Below are 10743 nucleotides of genomic sequence, written 5' to 3'. Positions count from 1 at the left end.
ATATTTCTGAGATTTCTTTGGCGGAAATTTACTGCTCCTAACCCTACCGCTCCTTTTTTGTAAATGTATTTGTACAGGGTATAAACGCGGCGTGTATTCTCTAAGTAAATCTGCTTCATAATGAAGTGGGGGAAAAGAAAGGTCAACTTTTTCTTTCTTTTGAAAAAAATACCAGCAGCTTGTGAAGGACTTTTTTTTTGTAATCTGCAATCTGCTTAAGCCAAGCACCCAGCACAGCTAGATGCATGAGGCCCAACTGTATTAGTATTGATCTATATGAGTTATATCACATCATGCAGACCTACTGCCGGCTGTGAGCAGCCCGGCTTTGCATGTGGTTTTTATCAGCTATTCACTAGTTTTCCATTAGCTCTCTAATTTAGCCTCTCTGTCTGTCTTTTAATGCAGGAGCAGTTTTTCTCACTGGCTGTGGGAACAACGTATTTATTATCTGCAAGGTTTAGTAGACAAGAATTTGTCATTTTATGATTTATTCCTTTGACCTGAAAACAATGCAAACAGGACACTTTCAAACATACAGAACTTTTCAGGATTTTGAAACCAGATTGAAGACTTGAAACCAGGAAGGTCAAGGTCAGATTTCAAAAATCAAATCAGAGGTCTTCAAAGTTTCTGAGAAAACACAACTCCTGGTTTCTGTTGTTGGCCTACAGGCATGAGGTCACACAATTTGATGAACTAGGACAGTGGGCCTTAAACAGAATTTTTCACATAATAAATGTTTCAAACTGTTCTTTGTTTAATTTGCACTTAGTCCAGTAGGATACGCCCATATTATAAGTCCAAGAGTTATTGATGTTCCACTGCACTTGAGATATGCCAGACCAAATGCCAAAAACGATGTGAAATAGCCGTACAGTAGAACGTTTACAACGATTAGAAATAACTTCAGAAAATTTGTGTCAAGAGCCGGCATTAAAGGACTGAACAGGATTCATCACTTCCTCTGTTGCCATTGCCAAATTGCAGGCAAACTACAATTTTAAGAAAGAGCCAAAAATCAACATCACCCTTAACAACTTCTGCTCATGTTCGGAGATTGGCCTGCTAGAAATTCTACAGGAGAAATCCAGCTCAATGGGAGAAATCCCATATAGATCACTGAAGGGAGATGAAAACTGAAGTCTACGAAGGCAACAGCTAGGCTAATGTTGTACAGAGCTCAAGGACAAATTAAAAGTATGACATTTTTTAATGGAGAAATCGGTAAAAAACCCAGGTGACAGATGAAATTTGTAAAGATTCTGAGATTATTACAACTTGCTAACAGTTGCTAACATTCCAACTTCAGCTAACTGAAGTTGGGATGTGATTCAGAGCTCCTGGATTGTTGTAAACTGAAATGATTTCTTTTTTTAGTTTATTTAGAATCATCTGGGTTTGATCCTCTAAGAAGGCCAACATACCTGGAATGATCAAACCTTATTTGTGTAGTTCTACACTGAACAAAGTTCCTTTAAAACACAAAAGTGGCATTTTTAGTGTTTCTTTGCATAAAATTAGAAAAACACAAAAGCTTCTCTACAGAGTGGTCACGTCTGGTCTGAAATGTTCCACATTGATTATATGTTCTTTACAACACAATTGATGCTTTGTCGAACATTTTCACTGTTTGTGAAAAGGTTTGTTTTGTTAAATATGACGCTGAAATCTCATTTTCTTGTGAACCTAGCTTTGTGTGTCAGTTAGCTGGATGCTAAAGGCTGATTGTTACACTAAAAAATCAAACGGTAACAATAAAAAGAAGATTTTAGGGAAACAAAGAAACAGTGAAATGATGTTTTACTGTAGAGCCTCAACTTCATGGCCTGGCCCTTTTCTACCAGCGTCTCCCTCTCTCAAACTATGCACAATAAATCAATACAAGACTGTGTACAGGAGGAAGGCTGCTCGAATTACACTGTTGCCAACAGAGTGTTCTCTCTAGCAACTTTTTTCTTTTTTTTTTTACCCCAACAAAGCACTAAGCAAACTGACAAGCAACTTTTTTTTAACAAGCCACATCCACTGTTTGCTGCAATTCAGTGGGGGCTAATTAGCATGATGCGACAGCTGACTGGAGAACGGTATGTTCAGTGAAGAACTGATTGATGACTTCAGTCTGACAGAGACGTCTGTTCCTTTAAACTTTATTGGTGGCCGTAAGTTTGCTGCTAAAGTGTCCATAATTCATTTTGTCGCATTACTTCTTCAAACTGCAATGTAGTTTATTGAGATTTTATGTGTCAATGAACATAATGTAGGGCATAATTGTGAAGTGGAATGAAATTTATGTACAGCTTGCAAAGTTTTCCTCAAAGAAACTTAATAGCATTTCTAGCAGCTCTGTAAATGTCTTCAGGGTTTGTTAAATCTAATTTTTTTTGTGCTTTCCATCATGTTACAATGTTATTTATGCATCAAAATCATACTTGAAGTGATGCCTTGATTCTTTCACGCATGTTTCAGAAATCTCTTAATCTCTATGGAAACCATTCAGAACTCCTGGGTGGTCCTAGCCCCGCCTTTCAGACGCAGCTCCTCCTCAGAGCTAGAATAATGGATCGATGCATTCCTAATTACAGTCACTTTTAACCCAGAAGAAAGTTGACATAATCCATAGATCTTTTAATAATTAAAGCATGCAGTGTGTCTGGTCAGAACAGTATCCACACTCACATTGACTGCAGCACTTTTTCAAAATCTGTGACTGATCAACAATTGCCTAAGTTTATATTCTAGGACTTAAATGCTGAAAAATACCCAAACTTTCTTTTAAATCCCTCAAACAGACATTAATGACATTAATGTTAAGATATTTTCTGACCTACTGATTCTTAGTTCTCAGAAAAATGGTCTGTGGAGTGAGAGGAAGCCAAGGGTTCAGCATCACAGATTGTCTTCATGGAGGTAATTGCAGGGTTTCCCTGGTAATCCCGGGGGGCCACCAGGCTTTACCTTCCCGCCCACCAGGCTAAGCTTTGTTTGCTGATTTCATGTTTTCCTTTTCTTTTTTTCTTTTTAATTTGCCTTTTTTAAAATGTTATAGTTTGTGTTCAGGTATTGTAAATAATGTCTTAACACCTAGTGATATTTTCAAACTTTTAGCCATTTTTTAAAACTAAGTAAACCCGGTGTCCAGCGCCCCCATCACCAGGCCTCGCAGGTTTTCTGGGGGAAACCCTGAACTGTATGCTCAGTTTTAGTCAGAGGTTAAACAGAAACCCACTCTCTCAAAAAGCACAAATACTGACATAGATAGTCTGAATTAGACATGGAGTCAAACATAGCAATCTGCTGGTCATTTTTTCTATAATAAGGATTTTTTTCTTTTTTCTAACCATGAACAAAGCCCTCATTCTTTATCCTTCTTTATAGTTTACCCCAACTGTAAATACAGTTTCACACTTCTTTACATGAACGTGTTACTGATTCTCCGTGAATATTAAGATAACGTAATTATCTGTAACACACAGGAGGTCAATAGCCCAGTGAGCTGGTACAGCACATGGCCAGCTCTGCTGCTCTGTAATTTAAGACCACAAAGTATTGACAGTTTTATCTGCGTGTTGCCGTCCAAAGAACTGCAGCAACAGTATCTGGCCCAGGATTCAGCAGCTGAGGAGCTGCATTAAAGTTACAGCTGTGGTGGAGCACAGAATGATTTAAACTGTTAACTGTGCATGTGAGCTGCTTCCTTTAGTAAATAAGAAAACGTCAAAACCAATAAATCACAAATTTAAAAAGCATCAGAGAAAATAATGGAAACTTTACAACTTTGCAGTATGTAACTTTTAAAAAATATATGTATATATATTACATATTTTTTTAATGCTATCACATGCTAACCAGCATCAGCATTGATGGCAGGCTCTGCTAGCTGCAGCGTAGCAGAGAGCAAGGAGAGGAGGGGTAGGGTGTGAGCAGCATCACATGATATTGTGATTGACATTACTGAGACTCTGGACTTGTTGAGGATGGAGGATTTGGGAAGAGGAGGAATCGAAGAAATGTTCTGTGAGGTTCCAAACTGCAGTTCGCACTAATTGACAACACTTTTAAAACGGTGAATGCTCTAAAAAATGTTTGTAATGTAATTTAATTGAGTTATGTTGTGATTGTTTTATGCAAAATTTATTTCAACACTTTTAAAGACTGAGTAAAAACAAAGCCATAAAAGTCTCTTTTGTAAAGTGAGTTTCATTGAAAGTGATTAATCACAATTGATGTTTTAACAGCTTTGCTATTAATTAAGTTAATTTTAATTAATCAATTAACATATAACATTACCCAATCTTTAAATGTTTCACAGTTCTTTGTATTGTTTTGTGCTGTAGTGCAGAAGGGAAGCTGAATAAACACCAAACGTCACATTAAAATCATGGATCGTTTTGAAAACACCTGCTACGTTTTGGATTCATATTTCTCACTTAATTAGTGCCAAAATCAGTCATGGGTGCATTCACTAGCAAGTGTAAATAGCTAGCGGAAGACAACATGGCTTCTATGAAGGGCCACCTTATAGAAGTACAAACATAGAATTGAGTTAGAGAATCTAAACCATAGCTGCTTTCTGTTAAACATCTGTCAACACAGAACACATTTGCAAAGGTTTCTGTAGTCTAGGCAACTATTTATCTCTGAGGACTGTTTAAATGGAGGCAGCGCACCCTGCTCTGCTTTGGTCACACTGCTGTTTTCTGTGGCCATCAAGGCAGGTTAGGGTTGAGACGCGCATCTGTTCTGTTATGGCTTGTGGCTGTGCCATGAAGGGTGGGGGTCTTTGGTCAATCTGTGGCTTGGTGTCTGCAGAAAGGCAACAGGACCTTGTGGTTGTGGTTCTACTGCTCGATTTATTGGTTGGGTACACCTTCGCACACACAAACTGTAGTAAAAGGCACACTCCTGCTTTGTAGATCCAGACAGTTTTATTTATTGCTGGGAAGTCTTGACCAGAAAAAGACTTTCTTCATCCTTGGTTTTTATGTTGAGCTCAATCTAAACAGTTTGAACAACAACATTTCACTTCAGACATGCCATGGGTGATTCTAAATAGTGAGTACTAATGCATTTCAGAGGTTATAAAGCAGCTCAGACCAACCTGGACTGGAGCAAACAGTGTCAGAGGAACAGTTTGTTGTTAGTGGCGTTTAATGGCCTTTTAAACGGATAGAATTGTTTTTTGTTGTTTTTTAGCATAATTAAGTAACTATGTTTACTTGAGTTGTTGTACAAATGCTGTCTATTTTTAACATGTTCATTTTGATTAAGTAACTCCCCAGAGTTTAATGGGTTAAATATTTGTATTTGAATTTCTTTTTTACTATGCAAAGCCCCAATCTGGAACTTTTGTATTGTGTTTCTGGAACGCCTATAAATCTGACGCACAAGCGACATCTGCTAACAACAACGATAGACAAAGCCGCTCCTCTCAGCCAAAAAGAAATTAATTTTCGCTTCAAAAATTGATCTGATTGGACGTTGGCAAAGACTATTATTGTGGTCAAGTTGTGCTAAAAGGAGTTAGCTTATGAGCAAAGCTACAGCCTAAAAGCTGCTCAATGCTAAACATGTTGCAGCAGCATGCTAACGCTAATGTCAGTGCTCACAATCCACATTTCTGAAGCATTTTTTTCCCATGAATAAGGTTCTTGAAACCCTTAAAATTTAAATGGGTATGATAGCGCTTAGCACCAATCTGAAGGTTGAATAACATAAATAACAGATTAGAAACAATAAATATTGTACTTGTTTAGCTTGTATATCTGTTGACTCAATTTATCAGCAAAAGGCTTTTTAATTAAAAATATTCCTTATTTTGTCTATGTGGCTTTCAATTAAAATCCTCTTGAGATTAATTCATTACAAACCATGCAATTAACTCGGTTAAAAATTTCAATGAAGTCCCACAACCAGTATGTGTCAAACATAACTTAAAAGAAATTTGACTTTGCAGTTTGATGCCTTGAAATTGGCCTCTGTCATTTTAAGAAACTCCTACTCTTTCCAACACTCATGCTTCAGTATGTCATCACTGCAGTACTCCTCCATTATGCCGTTCACAGCCGTTCTTGAGAGTATAGTTTGTATGATAAGCTGAGCACTCACAGTTCCACCTGGTGTTTGCTAACTGTTGCTGCCGCTAGTCTGGAGGAGCTGCGTGGTGGAGGCGTGGGGTGCTTTCTGAGACGGAAGCTTGGTTAGAGTCCGCAGCTCTGAGGAGGAGACTTGTGGAAGTAGGCGGCCTGTTTGTGGTTCAGGATTTGTGGATTAACCTGTTGGCAGATTTTTTTCATGAAACAACTCCAAATTAAAAATGTGTGGAATTTTTTCTACTACATATGTAAAATATCGGAAACAAAATGCAGCTTGGGAAGCTGAAATACCTCAGGGCAATGGTATTGGTTGGCATTTGCTTGCTTTCCCCATGGATGTGTGTGTTCTCTCCAGGTATTCCAGCTTCCTCCCACAGTCCAAAAACATGACTGTTGCCTTATTCAGTCTCACTAAATTGTGCTTTGTTTTGAGTATGTGGACATATGTCCAGGATGGACCTGTCTCTTGCACGTTGGCCACCATCCTACAAAGCTAAGAAAAAAAAGTGTTGTAGAAATGTGTGATGTAGCAGGATGTTCACACTGTGATACTCCAAGCAGATAAGCCTCAGCTCCACAGTCTGAACATCATCCATGGAAAAGTCTAACACTGTCAGCTCTGTTGCATCCAAGAAGGCAGACATGTAGATTCAAAACCAATATTGGTTTTTGTGTCATACACAAATAATATAAGAATAAACAAACCAAAATGTTGAAGGTCGCAATCACTTATTTTCAGCAGATCCTAACCTCAGTAAACATTTGTCAAAAACGGCGTGGCAAGTGTTTAGTATATCTTGTCGTAAACTTAAAATAACCAAAATGTCTTTTTGCAGCGGGACTTAAATCCTGAGGATTTAAGCTAATGTTCCATTTCCTGCAAACAGCCAGGATCATTCAAGGCGTTCACTGAACTCTGCTAGCCTCAACTGCCTGCAATGCTTCATGGGAACCACAAGGCGGTGGAAATACTCTTGTTGAAAAGGAGACCTAAAAGCACACAAAGAAACCATTATTTAAATAAGTCAGTTCATTAAGACTGGATAAAAATACCGAAATAATTCAGTAAATATATAATCAATTAAATGTATTGATTTTATTTTAAAAACTAGATACAATTATTTAATCATTTGATACATTATTTTATGTTACTATGGGCACGACTGGGATGTTTTTATGGAGACCCTGATGGACGGATGTCAGGTGTATTGAAACAGAGACTCATCTAAAATATGAAGGACAGGGGCCCTGAGGACCAGGGTTGGGGGCCACTAACTTAAACCACAGTTGATATCGTCACTGGTGACATCAGAGAAAATTACAGAGAAAATTACAGAGTCTGACATCATATTGGCAAAGTTACACAGTGACTGTTAAGAAATTTTCAATTTCTATCCAGTTTATTTCCTTAGCGCCAATTCACAACAAGTGTCATATTGAAACATTTTACAAAAAATTATTTAAATTCAATCATTTCTATTAATTCTAGTTACCAAACAATTTGGTAACTAATAAACTAAGTGTACTAAGTACAGTACACTTAGTTTATTATTCAAAATAACTGATTTGCTTAATGGGAGCAGGTCAACTTTGAAAATCTTTGATAAATAGTTTTGGCACTAGGATGAGGTGTTTATTTTGGAAAACTGGAATGAAAACACATTTTTCACATCACATGAGTCACACGATCAACAACAGGATGTTGCCACTGGATCAAACCATGAAGACAGGAAGTAGTTGAAGGATGATGGCAGCATGATTTTTAATGACTTATTGCATAAACGGTTATTAACGTGTGATTTTAATTGCGTTTCTTATTTAGTGGAATCACCACAATTCTGACATTGTTTTTTTAGCCATTAGCATGACACCGACGTAGTTTTGGGCACATTTATAATAGCATTGCAGCTACTGACTTGCAGCATTAACTCCTCCATGATGAGCACATTTGACAGTTGACAACGGTTTGCATTGTGTTGTTGGTTTTACAGTGATCCCTCATACTGTGGAGTAGAGAGGAGGAAAATCTCCCCTTTAAAGGGGCCTCCAGCAGAACCAGAACCTGGCTCAGTACGAATGGCCATCTGCCGTGACCGGTACTATCTGAAGACAGAGAAGAGACACAAAAAGAAACAGATGAAATGATGTAGGATTAGTTTTGATCTTTGTGAATGTAAAAAATTTTACAGCAGGAACGTTTTGTTCCAAATGACTGAATATAAAGATTTCACTTAGAACCCAGAGCTTTGGCCGTAAACCTGACCATCTCTCCAATCTGATTCACAAGAACTTGTTGCCTGCTAAAGGAAGGACGCATCTGGCCTTCCTCCGTTTCCCTCTTTAACAGCCAGATTAGCTCACTCCTTGCCTTTATGTGATCCTTAGCTGGTGCCCTCTCAATGCCCTGCATGTGTGCATGAACATTAAGTCACTTAGAGAAGCATATTGAAGCGATGATGTCAGGTTTGCCTGAACTCTTCTCAGCCAGATCTTGGCAGGAACACTGTGGACATTCTCCATTCTTCGATCCTTACATGTCTTCATCCTTTCCAGGGTTTTCTGAGAGCAAAGCTCGTCACACCCGTCAATGTAAAGACGACCTGAATGGGAACAGTGCGTTTCTTAAGTCTCTTCCTCGACTTGCATCAAACGACAACCCACTCGCCCTGCATCCCTGCCAGCTGTGCAGACCAAGATGCCTGCCAAAAGAAACATGAGCTTACGTCAACTTCCAAATACGGAGCTGCTGCTTAACTTTGACCCCAACGAGAGGGAGATGAGGCGGGGGGGTGTGTGGTGTACATAATGTCCCCTCCTCCTCATTCATACGCGTAACATACTCAGCTACCTGTTTGTCAGTGCAGCACACGTAGAGTGGAGACTCGCGTACCTCTCGTCACCGTCACTCTCATTCATCCTTTTCCTGCCTCTCCTTCTTCCTCTCTGCTTCCCGTCATTCACAAGCCGAGGACATCCCCACCTGCAGCCAGGTAAATCAGCCCTCACGCTCATCCCTCTTTCTTTTCTGTCATCCACGTTCATTCTGACCATTTTAAGTGTGTGACGTGACTGCGTGAGTTTGCTCCATTCATGCCTTTGTTGCTGCAAGCGGGCACTGCATCGGCAGAGAAAAAAAAAACAAAAAAAACACCAGGACTATTGCGCCGTCGTACTCTGGGAGACTCAGAAGGGAGCTGAACATTTTGTGCCGATTTTATAGGTGTGCAGACGGTGCATCTTCTGTAAGGAGCATGTGTGTGTGTGTGTGTGTGTGCGTGTGTGTGAATGGAGCAGAGGATGATGCATGCAGTGTGCAGTCCGTGGGATGTGTGTGTATTACAGCCTGCAGCTCACACTGGGAGTGAATGAGCTGCCTGTGTTGTGCAGCCAGTCTCCTCGCGTGGACCAGTGGGAGCAGTCCTTAACGCTGCGTACTCACACACACACACACACACACACACACACACACACACACAAAGGGGAAGGTGGTGTACAATACAGCTGAGAAGACCCTGGAAAGGTGCTGATGAACTCCTCAGCTGACATCATGGTGGGAACACAGATAAGGGAGCTAGACGCTGTTTTTAAGATGAAATAAGTTGAATTTTGCATCCTTGAATAATCAGTAAATGTGTCCGCTGGTCAAACCTAATAGGTAAAATATAGCAAAGGAACTGATCCATTTTTTTCCTCATTGAAAAACTCAGTACTAGTCATTACATTTGAGATATTGTTCTTCCTAAAACCGTCTAAAAGGATGCAGAATCATAGCTGTACAAATTCAAGGCTTCTAAACTATTGATTTTTAGCAATGTACTCTCTCCCAAAAAGAAGCAGCTCCTGAGGGGGAGGCACCTTACCCTGCCTTCCAATCTCTCTCTCTCTTCCTCTCTCTCTCTTTTGTCCGTGAGGATGCTAGAAGATAAATTTAGCCCTCCAGCTCTCCTTCCATCTGCTACCACATGGTTTAGGGCCGTTACCATAGGAACCACTGCTGGGTGCCCATTAGACTGAGAAGAGGAAATTGTCAAGATTTTTTTAAAAAAAAAAGCTTTTTTAAAGCAATCCAGTATGTGTGTATTCCAGATTTTAGATGTTTTTTAGGGGGGAGGTTCTATTTTGTCAAACATATTACATTTAGTTGTTGCATTTTCCATGCAGCATGGTAACTCCAGTTGTGTTGTCCGCTCTGCATTCAAGCCATTTGACAGAAACGAGAGAGGTATTTTTCAATCGCGGCTTAACGACATAGGTGGCAGACGAGACGAGATAATCACGAAAACGAGAGAATACAATGTTTTAACCTTTATGATGAAACTAGTTACAATACTGTAGAGTCATTGTATCTAGGCTTAACTAGTCTATGTGCTGCAATTTTATGATTGCCTTTATCTGAGCTGGTTCTAAAAGCCAAATAGAATAAATGTCATGAATGTCGAACTATGTTTTATGGAATTTCTGTTCTCTGTTACAATATTTTGTTCAGCTTTGCTCCGTTTGCTCTGTTAAGCTAGACTTACTCACTATATATACTATGGTATTCTAACATCCACCCGTCCATTGTTTTCCGTTTATCTGGGATCAGGCCATGGGGTAGCAGCCTATAGCAGAGAGCATCAGATTTCCCTTCTCTTCAGGCACTCCGGGG

General features: G+C 39.4%; 1 protein-coding gene across 3 annotated transcripts in view; it reads left to right on the top strand.

The window, feature by feature from the left end:
• The window catches only part of hivep3a (HIVEP zinc finger 3a), a 40089-nt gene that overhangs the window by 13366 nt on the left and 15980 nt on the right, over nucleotides 1–10743 (top strand). The window contains exon 1 of one of the 3 annotated variants that reach the window (XM_015052386.1): nucleotides 8884–9085. The exons of 1 other annotated variant lie outside the window; for it this stretch is intronic. The gene's annotated coding sequence lies outside the window, so the exon portion shown is untranslated. Of the gene's footprint in view, nucleotides 1–8883; nucleotides 9086–10743 lie in introns of those variants that run through there. One more of the 3 variants, XM_015052383.1, reaches the window with a different exon arrangement.

Source organism: Poecilia latipinna, unplaced genomic scaffold (genome assembly GCF_001443285.1).
Source record: "Poecilia latipinna isolate Pla-1442-1.1 unplaced genomic scaffold, P_latipinna-1.0 Scaffold1107, whole genome shotgun sequence".
NCBI classification, from domain to species: domain Eukaryota; kingdom Metazoa; phylum Chordata; class Actinopteri; order Cyprinodontiformes; family Poeciliidae; genus Poecilia; species Poecilia latipinna.
This window is presented reverse-complemented; position numbering and strand designations above follow the sequence as displayed.